The sequence below is a fragment of the Falco punctatus genome (assembly GCF_963210335.1).
Source record: "Falco punctatus genome assembly, chromosome: 11".
Taxonomy (NCBI): Eukaryota; Metazoa; Chordata; class Aves; order Falconiformes; family Falconidae; genus Falco; species Falco punctatus.
Genome location: NC_137591.1, coordinates 865023 through 878827, shown reverse-complemented (window position 1 = coordinate 878827; position 13805 = coordinate 865023). Strand labels below are relative to the sequence as shown.

Genomic DNA, 13805 nt, shown 5'->3' with positions numbered 1-13805 from the left:
ACCAAAAACAGGAAAAGAAATAAAATCTCAGGATGTTACAGCTATGATTGTCTGACATAGTCGTCTCACTTCTGCATGGAAAGCTTGGCATGGCACTGTCGAGTGCATCATCCAGTGCACAGCCTGGGCAGGGCAATCCTGCACCGCCCTCCGATGGGCACTCTACACCATCCCCGCAGATGGATGTGTTTTCTGAAGCATAAGGAGATGTTTGCCTGCTGGAGCAAACTAAAAGAGGGCCATCGGGCTGGCTGAAAGAGCCTTAAAAAGGCCTGGAGAAGTTTATCGAGGAGCAGACTGAAGTCACTGATAAAACTGACCAGACCCCATGTAGAGGATGAATAAATTGACCCCAGGCTTCATTTGCTTTGATGCTGTGAAGATCCATCGCATGGGGCAGGATGACTCATGGCTGCAAATCTTACTCGCCCCTGAGGATGAGTAACACAAAGTGCTCTGGGGCAGATGGCTCAGCTTATCAGGCAGGGCATCCCTTCACACACAGTGCAAGATCCCCGCCAACATGGGCTCGCTGCAATCCTCATACATCTTCTAAAGCAAGAAAAGGATGAGTCAGAAATCATTTCAGAGCAGTTTATTACCCAAGAAATTAAATCTGTTGACTCACACAACTAAACCCTCAATTTAACAAACATGACATGATTTCCATATTACCAGAGAAGTTGTGCCACATCCTAAATCATTAGATAATAGCATAACTGGAGTGTACAGATGCTCCTCAGAGTTCTTTCAATGCTTTTAGCACAAAAATAAGCAAACAAACAAAACCCAACAAAACTGGTTGTGCTATAGCGGCAGAGGCAGGATGTCAGGAGGAAAGCAAGCTCTTTGGTCTGCAGCTGAATAGGTGCTGAGCTGCCTCGAGATGAGATGAGAATTGTCTGCTATTTAAAAGCATAAATTCTGGATGCACACTCATATTTTCTCACTGTGCTGCATAAAATGAACCTTCCCCTTATGCAGGTAGCCAACTTTTCAAAGATAAACTTCTACCTGTCAGAAAAGCAAAGCCCATGACGGTGCCTGAACAGATGTGTTATGGTCTGCCCCAGCACAAGCTAATTTCTAAAGAGATACGCCCGAATGCATTTTTTAAAATGCCCGTATCTGCTAGTTGCAAGCTTTTGACTCGTACATGTTGGGGAATCTACAAATTAAACTCCAGTACCCAAATGCAGATCCATCGCCCGGCTGTGGGATGCTCTTGGCTGTGTGTGGGCGGGAGGTGGCTGTGGGGACACCCTGTGCTAAGACACCGAACAGCAGCCAGCACAGATCCTCAGGCCTCGTCAGGCACAGCTGGGTGCAGGATTAAGGTGGATCGCAGGAGTAGAGACAAGAGGGAGAAGGCTTTGCACCTTTCTGCAGAGTGATGCTGGGGTGCGCAGGAGGCTGCTTCAGGGCACTGCAGGTCTGTGGGCGCAGGAGCCCCCGGTGCCCGGGCAGAGCGAGCTGCTGCGTCACCCCCCTGGGGACCCGGCAGAGGGGTCAACACTGCACAGAGAAGCATGGGGCAGCTGTGGGCTGGAGGAGCCTGGAGGAGAAGAGAGAAATGCATTCTCTTTCGCAATGAACTCTGCTGCTGCTGGACTTTGCACTTGATACGTGACACGCTTGGAAAAGGCTTCCAGGAAAACCCTTGTTCAGCTCCGTACAGAAGGACTATGGAGAGGGGTTTCTTTCTCCCCCACCATTAATTTATCATGAAATGGGTTAGTCAGAAGCTTAATGCCCAGTATTGCAAATCCCTTTCCATGCAAGGCTCCCTTCCTGTCACGTGTATGAAAAAAAAAGAGGAAAAGACCTGAAAAGGGGGTTGCAGCACCAAGCATTTACCCAGAAGCCAAACGGAAAGCCACAGCCCAGACCATGTGTGAGACCAAGTGACCAGCTTGCCTTATGCTAATGCAGATAACTCACAGGAAAATAAAAATACAGCGTGCTATTAACCTTGCATTCACGGTGCTCATCAAGCTTACCCAGGAACAGATCTAGGCTCTTGTGCATGTTGAGTCCTAGTGTAGGAGATGCGTGGGCAACATAGGCACCATCTGAATTTTTGTATCAGAGCCTTGCTAATCCTCAAGAGAAATGGCAATATGCCCTCAAAATGCTGCTTGTAGCCAATGCTCCTTGCCTGTTTCAGCTTGGGAGGAGAGAAACAGGACTGCTTGCTGCCAGCATCACAGCCAGGGACCCCCGAGCAGCAGTGTGCCAGAGCAGGTGCTTGGAGAAATAGTAAGAAACTGTTTAGCCAGTAAGCTCTTTGCTGAGAGTTAGGTTGGAAATTATCTCCTTAAGTGAACCAGCTGTTACTCCTGGGGTCAGGCTGACAGGTCTGTAGTTCCCCAGACCCTTCTTCCAGCCCTTCTTGTAGAAAGGCGTCACACTGGCTAACTCCCAGTCCACTGGGACCTCCCCAGCTAGCCAGGGCTGCTGGTAAATGATGGAGAGTGGCCCTGTGAGCCTGCCGCTGGTTCCCTCAGCACCCTGGGCATCCCACCCTGCCCCAGAGGCTGCTGTGTGTCTCTGTGGTGTGGCAGGTTGCTGGCCACTTCCCCTTGGATTGTGGGGGGGTTCATCCTGCTCCCTGTCCCTGTCTTCCAGCTCAGGGGACTGGGCAACCAGACAACAACTGGTCAACAAGAGGAGGCAAAGAAGGCATTGAGTACCTCAGCCTTTGTCACTGTGTTTCTCCCTGTACCCAATAAAGGATATTCTCTTTAGCCCTGCTTTTATTGCTAATGTAATGTTGTAATAGAATATAATTATGTCCTATGTATAATATAAAACAAATATGTAAATATATAAAAAATGATGTAAAGTGATGTGATACAATATGATACAATATACAATATAATATGATATGATATAATATAACTTAATATAATATAACATAACATAATATAATATAATATAATACAATACAATATAACGTAACATAACATAATATAATATAACATAACATAACATAATATAATATAATATAAATTCTAGAGACATAGTGTTCTCACCTGGCTCTGTGTATTAATATTGCTTTAATCCAAAAAGGGACACAGTTCTCATTGGTGATGAGCACTGACTTTGGTGAAATCATGCAGATGGTTTTCCCCTGGCAGAGACCAGCAGCCACGCTGTGGTGATGAGGTTTGTAGCTGCCGTCCAGGCTGCAGTCACATACGAGGGAAATTGTCCTCAGCACCAGAACATGCCATCCAGTGCAGAGCCAAGGGTCAGCTGTGCCGGCGCGGGCTGGGAGAGAGCTCCTTCCCTTCGCAGGAGCTGGGATGGGGCTGTGTGCTGGGTCCGGCTGGAAGCAGCCCTGGGAACAACAGGGATGGCTCAGCCATTGCCGAGCAGCGCCTGCACAGCGCCGGGGGCTGTTCTGCTCCTCACCCCCCACAGCAGCTGGGGGGCACAGGGAGCTGGGGGGACACGCCGGGCCAGCTGCCCCCCCCGAGCCCAGGGGTACCCACCCCGTACGGCCTCACGCTCAGCACGGAGCGCTGGGGGGAGGAGGAGGAAGGGGGGCCGCTGGCAGCGATGGCGCTGGTCTCCCCCAGCCCCGTTAGGTGTGCTGGAGCCCTGCTGCCCTGGGGGGGCTGAGCACCTCCTGCCCTGGGAGGTGCTGGGGGAACGCCTGGGCTGGCTCTGCTTGTGCACACAGCTTGTGCTGTACCTGGGGAGCTGCCTTCATCTCAGCCCACCCGTTTTCTCACTTTCACCCTCCCGAGTCTCTCCCCACCCCGCTGGGGGGGCTGAGCTGCTGGCTGGGGTTAAGCCACGATGTCAGGAGAAGTCTGAAAGCTGCAGGCCTGCAGATAATCATTTGGGACAAGTCTTTGACTGCAATACTGGATGAAGAAATTTAAACTAGTTTGAAATCATCCCTCCCAGACTGAAGCTAGCCACGGCACACAGGAGCTCCTTTGCTCCTCCTTGAGCTGCCCACCACGGTTGGTCTTGTTGGGCTAGAAGGTGCCGTTGGTGTGCCTGCTGCCTCCCAGCCCCAATGAACCGCTGCTTGCAAGGCATGAAGCAGCCGTGACAAAATCCTTCTCTGTGGACCATGAAGCACAGCCACACGCTCAGTCATGCCTATGGGCTGAAAGCCAATGCCAAGAAAGCCAAGGAAAAAAGTCATGATGCTTCCTATGGGACCTGAGACCCACAAATGCTTTGGGAACCCCAGCCACACTGGTGTAAACAGCAGCCTCGAAGCCACTGGGTGCAGAGAGAGAAACTAACCCCATCACTGGTAGATACTGCTGAGGTCTTACTTCATGGACTCCATGTTTTCCTGGTCTCGTCTGCCTCGGAAGGTACATTTTTTGTGTGTAGTAAACAGCAGCCTTGAAAAATGTTTGTCTTCAGCGGGTATTCTGCTGCCTGGCATAGAAGAGTCAAAGATTAAGATCAAGAGAATATCATATGATGAATAATTTAGTCACTAAATTTAGCATCTTACTCTGCAGAGGCTATCTGGAAGAAAAGATGAGTTCCTTGGTATTTATCCTATGCACAAATGTATTTGAAAAGTCTTCTCAAAATATTCAGTCATTGCCTTGATCATGAACAGTCAAAATTAATACTGGTCAAATAGCTCACCCATTTTTGCTTTCCTCTCTGAATGAAGTATGAAGGCATTTCTCATACACACATTCTGGAAGGAAAATTTAGGGATTGACTGTCATTAAGTTTAGCCTTAATGAGGGGTGACACACAAATGAGGTGTCCTTGGAACAGCTGGGTGAGCAAAACCTGAATTTGTAATTTTTCCACCTGTGCTCCTTTATTTATACCTACTAGTGCATTGCTAAAGTAGAGCCCTGCAGTGGGTGTGTTTACTTCCCCATTTTGGTTCACGTGAGGATGTGAGAGCACCTGATGCATTTCAGTTCAAAGGGAATAATAATTAACAGGGAAGTTGATAAAGAAAGCAGAGAAACACACTGATAAGCATTTGATAACAGAGGCAACACAGAAGCCCAAATCTCTTCTTGTGTGAGACTAGTTGAGGAGCATGCATGTGTGTGTGTGCATGTGCACCCATGTGCTTGTGTGTAACTGTGCATGTATAAACGTGTGTGCATGTGTACACGCGTGCCCGTGTGGTGTGTGTGCCAGGGGCGAGCAGCAGCCGGTGCCCAGGGCTGGGAGGCAGCACTCAGTGTTGGGCAGCAGAGCAGGAGTCACCCTCCTGAGAAGGGGCTGGCTCTGCTGGCAGGAACAACAGGCATATTTCTCCATGTGACTGTAAAGTGCAAATTGATAATACAATACTAAACATTCAGTTTTTCTAAAGGCATATAAACAGACCTTAAAAACATATTTGTCTGAACTTTGTTCAGATAAACCTAATTTTAGAAGGTGGAATGAACACGGATTATGAACAGTTCACAAAGCAAATTCATTTAAAAAAATCCCAATGCTTGTTGCAGGCATTTTTATTTTATTTTCTTTGAGGTATTGGCTAAACTCTCCCAGAGATTACTCACTCATTACGAATGTCTCCTGTTCTTCAGGCATTTGCTGCTCCTAGGTTTGGGGCATAAATCAGCTTTCTGTGTGCACATCTAGTTGTACTGTGCACTCTTGTTTTCATCTTTAGCTTGGCATAATAAATTTGAAGAGAGGGATTTAACTGAGCCTTTTTGTTTCTTGCAAGTTTTGCCTTTTCTATAAATCTGTTAAGTTTTGCACAGGCCTATGGGGAAGAACAGTCCGAGGAGTCCAGAGCACCAGATGCCTCTGCCTGCAGGTTCTGCCTTGTCTCCATAAAAACCCCGCCACGGTGGCTTACATTCATGCCTTAGCACCTCAAGTTTTGAAATCCTCCCTTGCAAGCAGCAGGTGAGCTGGTCTTGAACACGAATGCTATCCTGCCCAGTTCTTTGCTCCCAAGAGCAACCTGGGATGAGCACACATCTCCTGGCAATCTGGGTCACGGCAAAGATACTGGCATTGCCCGTGCCACGGGGGGGCTGGTACTGAGTGGGGCTCAGCCTCCAGCAGCTCCCGGGTTTGGCAGGCAAGGCAGTGGTAGTGCACACAGTGCTCACGCAGCCCCGACATGGGTCCCCCCTCCAGTGTCCTCCCCGCCGTGCTCTCCGACAGCCACGCATGGCAGTGCCAGGCCCGCGCACGCGGTGCTGCCGGGATGCTCGCCTGCTCTGCTGGAAGTGGTTGTGAACGGAGGAAAGAGGCAGAATCTCCACTGAAGGAAATGCTGGGAAATTCAGCAACCTATTTTTTTTTTTTCTGAAGGACAAACTACCTGAGAGAACTTGCAATAAAACCCCTCTACCTGGGCACCCCGGTCAATTTTTATTTTGGTTGTTGCAGCAGAAATCTTATGTTCATCTTGCACAGAAGGGTGAGGAACAGCTTTAGCCATGTCTGCTGCTTCCCGTTAGTCTGGCTGGTCAGCTTCCACAGGCCTGTGCTGAGGTGCTCGAGCCTCCTGTCCTCAGAAGCTGGGGACGATGCTTCCATAAGCTGCATCCGAGAGCTGCCCAGCTGGGCTGTATGCAGGGGCTGCTGCTCACAGTGCCACGGGACCCTGCCGCATCGTTCCTGGCTCCACACCGGCAGGAGGATGGCAGACACACAGCCTCCTACCAGCTGAGAAGCACCAAAATCCTCCGTGCTTAATCTGGGCGACACCTGCTTGTGGAGCACGGGGCCACAGTGGTGGCACAACAGCCTTCCCTGGTGCCACCAGGCTGCGTTGACCACTGCCCTCGTGGGCTGTGGGAAGCGTGGAGGAAAGGAAGTGAAAATGCTTTACACAAACATAGTTTCCATCCTATTTACAGCATATATTTTGAATATTTTACTATTATTATTATTACAGTACGTATTTCCCGTGGCTGTAGGACCAAGTAATGAGTTTTACAGCTTGACCACAAACTCCATTGCGGAGGATGCTAGGAAAGGACCCGCGGCAATATTTATCCAAGATCTAAAAGAGAAGAAACATCTGCTGATGAGTGGAGTTGTTTTATAACAACTTTGCAGGCTCAGAGGCCGCTTGTGAATTGACTGAAGAGGAACAGAAACTCATCCATCTACAGAGGGCAGAGATGAGATACCGACCTACAGCAACGCGTACCCAGACCCCAGTAACACCTGCTAGCCCCCAGTGACATGTGCTCAGCTCCCAGTAATGTGTACCCAGCTCCCAGTAATGCATGCCCAGACCCTGTTCGCAGATGCTCAGAACCCAGTAAGACATGCCCAGACCCCAGTTGTAGGACAACACTGGCGTTCCTGGGGACAGGAGCATGGGGTAGGGACTGTTCAAGACATTCTCGGCGTGCCCTGGTTTGTGCCCAGGCTGCCCTGCGGCTGTGCTAGTGATCTATAGGCACGAGGAGAGAGCACGGATGTGATGCATCAGGGCTTTGACATCAAATCAGATATCAGTGTCCGCTCCTGCGGATTGCTATGCCAGCTGCCCCTCCCCAGGCATAGCCAGGCTTCACTTGCTGCCTGCTGCTTTTACAATAACCTTTGGAAATTACAACCCACTTATTTGCTTAAAAACAGCAATACAATATCGACGTTTCACAAATTCATCATGAAATTGATTAAATAGTGTAAGTAACATGGTGTTTTAGAATATTAGAAAAGTATTAGAAAGAAAATTAAAGCATTACAAGATTAGGACTTATCTGTTTGACTTGAAGTTTGCTGTATTTCAATTAAAATTAACAGTTTCACACTGATTAGTGACAGAGTTATTAATATTTCCATGTTTTTGTTTTTTTAAGTGGAGTGGCATACTATTCATAATCAGGTTAAGCTTTCTGAAGGGGATGCTGACAAAGGTTTCAGCTTTATATGTCAGGAGAGCACCGTCCATTTGCAAGGGTCCCTCTTCTTCATCCTCACTCGACCTGTCTCTGAGCAGCCTTTCTCCCTAGCCCTCATCTTTGTGACTCTGAACTCCCTACCATCATTTATTTTTTTCTTACATGAAGCACAGGGGTCTTTGTTTCATTTTATTGATGACAAAGTGTTCTCTGTTCTTTTTTTATTATTGTTATGCATTGGTATTTTGTTTTCACAGAAAATCCAATCCATGGCAGTGAAATTATATTAGGGATGTAAAGAATATTGAATTACAATGTTGAGTGCAAGGGGAACAGCAACCTGTGGTTTCTTATTTTCAGGACAGTTTGGTCTGTAGTTGCATGACCGACCGTTGGTACGTACGGGCACTGCTTGTGCACAGAGAGCCTTAAACCTCCTGGTTAGCCACAGCAAATGATGCCCTCGGTGGTGGGGCGGAGAGGCGAAGGTCTGTTTGCAGGGACAGGCATGGCAGTCTGCTCCCTCTCGTGCTGGTTTCCCCCGTTTTGCCCCAGCTAGTGTCTGCCCTGGCGATGCTCATCGAGGCTTTACCAGCGCCCTGCAAGGCAGGGGGCTGTCCCAGCTGGGGGGCTGGGGGGAGGCCTGCCCAGAGACTGCTGCATGCCCCCTCTGCAAAAGTTGCTGCTGAAATAAACTCAAAAATCCACAGATAAGCATATTAATGATGACATTTACCTGCACTCCAGAAGCTGGTAAATCAAACCCAGACACCATGGGAACCAGCTTCTGTAGCTGTTACGCAGCATTCAGCACCAATGGACCACTGGGAATTCATGGGAAAAATAAATGTAATAAATTTTCAGGGCTATCCAAGTCAGACTATTACCTGACCTAAGTAGATACTAGCAAGTCTTAATGCTTACAACAATATAGTTCTGCAAAAGGAAAAAATATAGGTGGTATTTCCATCATTTTCTCATTAATTTGAATCCATATTTTCACATATTTTTCACAGTGTGTATTAATAAATCTGAAAAGGTTAATCTTGAAAGGAGACAGAAGCTCTGCATTTTCTGGTAAAAACCCCAGGGGAAGGCAGCGGCGGGGCAGGTGCCTGGCATGCACAGGTCTGCGAGCGGCTGGCACAGTGCTCCATGGCCCGTCCCAGCTGCTCCGGGGGGCAGCCCCATGCCGGGACCCCCAGCACAACCACCTGCACCCAGCACCCACACTGCTCCCTTCTGCTCCTAGCACAGGAGACACTTTTGCTTACACAAGTATTTTCCAACAATAGCAAAAATCAGTGGTTACATGTGTGTGTGTGTGTGTGTCTGTATATACACACACACACATAGATGTGTACATACATGTAAACCTTTACTTCTATTTTATTTTCCCGTAAAGATGGGGCATAATGCACCTTGTTTTAACAGGGGAAATTGTGCTTTGACACAAATGACAGTAATTCTGCCTTTCACCAAATTATTTCAGAGACAGCAGCTGTGATAAAATAATACTTTGTGAATTAATTTCATTGTTCTTATTTCTTTTTTTTTTTTCTTAGTGAAAGGTCTGAGACACGCTATTTATCGCTTTTTAAGTAAAAACACTACTAAAGTTGAAACAGGGAGGCTGGGGCTGAGGCTTGTGCTCTGCTTGCTGTGTGTCCCTGGGGATGGAGCACAGCAGCTCTGAGGCAGCGTGTCCAGCTTGCCTGGGACGGGGCAGGAGAAGGGACAGCCTGCAGCATGCCACCCATCTGCACCACACCATGTCCATGCCGGACAGACACCATCCGTCCCACTGCCAATGCCAGCGAGTTCTGCAGTGCCTTGGGATGGGAGGTATCGTGAAGCCTGTAAAAATGCCTTTTCCTTCTTCTAATTTATGTATTCAGCTTAGAATTTAATATCAAGAGGCTACAGGAAGCCAACCGTGACATTTAATTAATATGTTCCATCTGCTTTTTAGCACCATTTTAATTATAAATGGTTAATTTAGTCATGGGGTAAGTTGATCATAGGCAGAGAAACCGGCCAGAGCTCTGTACATCCTAAAAGCGGTGCAGGGGTCTCTTTCTGCGGTGAGGCTTCTCGCCTGTAAGATCTCACCTACGCTCAGCGTCACAGCGCCTTGCAACAGGGTTTTGGGACAGAATGTGATAAACAGAAACCTGGAAAAGCAATGAAGCCACTTTGGGGTGGAGGCCATCTGAGATGAAATAAGCTTCCCCCAAGCCCTTGGGAATACCTCTGGAAAATCCAAGCAGAGTTTCCGTAACTCTTGCCAAACACTCGTGCCCACCGAAAGCTGCTACAGCCCGTAGTGCCGGCGATGCAGGCAACGCTCCAGGCTGAGCGTCTTCAGCTCAGCCACAGGCAAATTGGCTGTAAAGAGTGGCTTAAGCTAAACATAAATTCAAAAGCTGTTTACAGCTTCAGCACCCTCATTTTTTGTTTCCTTCCCACTCCCTCTGAAATATTTCCTTTTGATATTTTAATTTCTCTTGGGCTGACTTTAAGGAAGAAAGTTAGGTTGAAACAGATGGTTGTCAGCAAACCAATGCCTGCGAAGCACAATTGAGAATTAGCGTACAAAACCCTCAAACTTGGCACCATCCAAATCCTCTTGATATAATTGTCAAAAGAAATCTGGCTTGGAAATTTTTTTTGAATAATATTTTCAAAATTCAAATGACTGAAACTTTAAACAAACAAAATACACTTGATTTGAGTGTATGCAAGTGGTAATGAAAACCTCTGAAGGCAATTCCTGAAAGGCCATGTGCGTGACCCACAGGACGCCCGTTAAAGGCTCTTTTTCCTGAGGACTCTGGAGTAGCTGGGTCAGCCGCTAAATAGCAGGACACATCGTCCAAGGAGCTGGGTTCAGTGTGAGAATATTAAACAAGTAACTTGGGTCTTCCAACTTTATAATGGCTGTGGGCCACCCATGCTGCCGGCACCAGCACCAGCACCAGCCCGGCACTGCCACCAAGATCTGACAGCCCTGCAGACGAGAGCCGCTCAGGGTAAATGCACGCTGAAGCAAGCCCCGTTTATCTTGCAATACAAATATGCTCACTGGTAGGCTTTTATTACAAGTTTCTCTTCTGGTTTCTTTTTACAGGGAGAATTTCATTACTTCGGCACCAATTTCCTGTGTGGTCCTAGTAGACATTTTTGTTGAGAAGACAAAAACGTCTGTAAATTGTTGCTTACTCCAGTAAGGAGAGCTCTGGGTTTTCTCACAGCATAAGCATGTCCCAGGTTGAACCTTTTGCTCTTTTGATCTTCAGCCGTTATCACTTTCTTTATGGATGAGGAGATGCTTTCTCATGGATCCAGTGTGAATTTATTCCAGGCTGTGAAAATGATTACAGATGAAAAGCATGAGCACAGAAGAAAAAAAAAAAGAAGAAAAAAGTTTCTCCTCTGGTTTCACTTTTCCATTTGAACAGGGTATTTTATTTTTAAAAAAAAAAACAGAAAAGAAATCAAAAAAAATTCAGACAGCAAAACCATTAGCCCAGAAGAGAGCTGGGAGTGCCTCACTACAGCCTTGGGCATCCCTGGCGCGTCTGGTGCTGCGGCACTGCTCCATATGGCAGCCCCAGGCTGGGCAGTGGGTGTCCCCATGGGTCACCACCACTGGGAGGGACACCAGGGAGAAGCCTCCTCATCGCTTGCAAGGAACTTGTCAGTGTTCCTGGTCTAAGTCTGGAAATGGTTTATAGCAATCTGTTTTACAGCAATTCTCAAATAAGCCAGTGCCATGTGGTTTTCTGGAATGAGAACTGATGCACAGAGAGGTCATTTCTGGTTCCTGCTAGTAAACCTGGAGAAGACACTGGAACTCACCTTTCAGGAAGAGTAAAACTGGAATCAGGTGAGTGAAATGTAGCTGCTGGGACGTTTGGTGAAGAGGAATATGCAGCTGAACATGATGATTCAGAACTAATAAATACTGGAGCACATCCTTAGAAAAATAATCCCCACTGTTTAAAAAGCTCCAGGTGCATCCTTCTGAGTTTCAGTATCCTAGTCACCACTGGCACACAGCAAGGTTATCCCAGAATCACAGCACTGTTTGGGTTGGCAGGGACCTCCAAGACCACCCGGTCCCACCCCCCACCACGGGCAGGGACCCCTCCCCCCAGCCCAGGCTGCTCCCAGCTCCGTCCAGCCTGGCCTTGAGCCCTGCCAGGGATGGGGCACCCACAGCTGCTCCGGGCAGCCTGGGCCAGCGTCTCACCGCCCTCACGGGGAAGGGTTTCCTCCAAACATTTAGGAAGAGGAGGAGATCCTGGCTGGGTGTGTCCTCCAACGCCTCCCCATGCTTGTCTTCTTCAGCGCTCATCTACGGTCCCTAGTACGGCCCCCATGGCGCTGAGGTCATAGGCACCAAGAGGGAGCTCAGCCCCAGTGGTGCCCAGCCCAGCATGCTCCATGCTGGGCAAAATGTGGGTGAAAAATATCTCTGGCATCTCTGCCAGCCAGGAATGGCACAGCACCATGAGCAGAGGTGAGTGCTCTCCCAGCACCAGTGGCTGCATCCCTCCATCCCACACAGGGCAGGATGGACTGCACCTGGGTACTGAGGAAGGCAGGACAAACACCGAGCTTCCCCACCTACAGCATCAGCAACAGCGGGCAGGAGTGTCAATGTGAGCTCAACAAGTGGAGTTCATTAGCACTCACTTCCATTACGGTGTGTTTCATTCCATTGCACTGAAGTGTTTATAGCGCTGGTCTGCCTTTGCAGATGGGCCTGTTCTTTTCCAAAGACCATTTTTCCCAGAATAGTGCAATAGGACAAAAACTGTCAGTCAGGAAGCTGGATGCGTCTATAATGGTTTTTAGGATAACTCTTCATTGCCGTGTTTTCCTGCCGAGCCAAGGACTGGCAGGCTGGTGTGAACGCAGTGCCCAGCATGGTGCCCACACTCTCCAACACCCTTTCTCTGCAACCAGCATGTGACAAACTCACATGTGGAATGCAATAGATGGGACCAACCTCTCCTCTCTCACCGTGCTGAGAAACTAGCTCCACGTCATTGATGCACATGACAAAAGCTGGTGTGAAGGGCCTTCGGGGGGAGGTGCTGGGAGCATGGCACAGGGCACGGCTCCTCCTCCCTCAGCCCTGCCACTGTCAGAGGCAATGCTGAGTCACTGGTCACGAACCACGCTCAGCAGACGATATGGAGATGACTTCTTGAAAGATTCATAAAATTTATCTCTGATGCATGCATTAACATCATTGTCAGGTAAATAACTCAAAACGCACTGCCTAATTGTTATACGTGTCATTTTGTTTGACAGCTTTCCTAATTTGATACTCGTGAGAAAACTAATATCCTGTATTGTCCCCTTTGCCTAATTAGCAGACAAAAGGCCATTCATCACACGGTGACGGGCGGTGTGTGATGAGGTCGAGGTAATCCATCACTGCTCGCACTCCTCAGCAGGGATTTCCACTGCTGCAGAAAGGCTCTCCGGGTGGCTGGCGCGGATGGCAGCAGTGAAGATCCCGGGATGGTGCTGGCTCTTGGTGCCCACGGGGGCGGGGGAGACCGACTTAGGCTGGCAAGGGCACCGGGGGCACGGGCTAGGGCTCCACTGCTTTCGGCTATGCCGCAGTGCCATGGCAGCCAAACCACTTCCCGTGGGGCACCTCCAGCTTTGGCTCTCCCCAGGATGGCCGTGCATCCCCAAGCCGCCGTGCATCGCCTGCCCTTGCCAGCCTGCCGTTTACAAACACATCCACAATACACAGCCAGTGCTTGCTGCTTCTTAGCTTTTTCTTTTCAATCTTGCTTAAAACATACTGTCAATTCCACTATATTTTCCCAGATTACATTATCTAACCATTGTCTATATAACCATGAAATTAAATCTAACCTTCAGGGTAATGTTTACCATTTCCATTAGTAATGATCATTAATCCATAGGTTTGGGGTTGAG

General features: G+C 48.4%; 1 long non-coding RNA gene across 1 annotated transcript; it reads right to left on the bottom strand.

Annotated features, from left to right (window-relative positions):
• Nucleotides 1–580: 580 nt before the first annotated feature.
• Nucleotides 581–13236, bottom strand: LOC308071270. Its single transcript, XR_013931033.1, has 2 exons — nt 6329–13236; nt 581–4410 (listed from the first exon to the last, which is right to left on the bottom strand). It is a non-coding gene; the product is annotated as an uncharacterized lncRNA (long non-coding RNA).
• Between the last annotated feature and the right edge of the window lie 569 nt (nt 13237–13805).